This window comes from Seriola lalandi, unplaced genomic scaffold, assembly GCF_002814215.2.
Source record: "Seriola lalandi dorsalis isolate HSWRI2012SDOR001 ecotype SW California unplaced genomic scaffold, Sedor1 jcf7180002050169, whole genome shotgun sequence".
NCBI lineage: Eukaryota > Metazoa > Chordata > Actinopteri > Carangiformes > Carangidae > Seriola > Seriola lalandi.
In genome coordinates this window covers 54,695-55,701 of record NW_019520722.1, presented here as the reverse complement: position 1 = coordinate 55,701, position 1,007 = coordinate 54,695, and positions in this window count along the sequence as shown.

Below are 1,007 nucleotides of genomic sequence, written 5' to 3'. Positions count from 1 at the left end.
TCAGCAGTGCACACAGTGACTGAAGGGCCAACACTGCTTTCCCATACTTGACATTGAAAGGGTCCAACATGGTGACATACTTGTTGTCTCTCATGGGCTTGGCGAACACAAGGCCACCTTCAAAATAAAAGACAGATTGTTATGCTGTTGGCAGGATGCAGACGCACGTTCAAGAGAAAACAGTAAAGGGTCATCATTTCAATAATTAACATAAATAAGAAAGACCCCGTGTCTCTCTGCTACTGACATACAATCTGTATGTGATACCAACATCTCATCATGTTTTATTATGAGTCGTCATCAAGCGTCAAGGGAAGCTATGCGTGATGTAACAGCCAGCGGATGCATTACTAAATGTCTTGACTACCTGTCCTAACTACACACTGGTGTTTCTTAAGTGCTTTTCTAGCTCCTGGGAAAGTTTTAATAAATGCAAAAAACTCAAACTGGTTTAAAAACCATAATACAACCAGTGATAATTGACTTTATTCCAACTGCAATCTGTTCTGTGTGCATTTCCTGTAGAAATAAATCTCCTTTAAAAGGTCCCATATTATAGTTTTGATATCCATAACTAGATATATTTGTGGTTTTAAGAACCAAAACCCATCTCAGCGTAGTTTTACATCTCCTCTCTCAGGCTTCTCTCTGGAGCTCTAGTAACAACAGGTCAGTCAGCCAATCAGAAGAGAGGAGGCTCTGAGCCTCTCTTCTGATTGGCTGACTGTTTTCTGAGTGATCCAATAAAAATAAAGCAGATTTCAGGTAAAACCCTCAGAGAAACCAAAACCTGCAAGGTTTGGATGGTGGGTCCAGGTGGGCGGGGCTTGGTGACTGCTTTGTTGTGACATCACAAAGTTCCAGAAGTCCTGACGGCTGGTTTTAAGGCTCAGTTTCTGAATACAGGCTGTGTGCATTTCTCTGTGGACTGAGGCTTTGATACTTTCACAGTATTAATATAGAAGCTAGAGCTGATCTATAATCACACTACACATGGACACAGACCT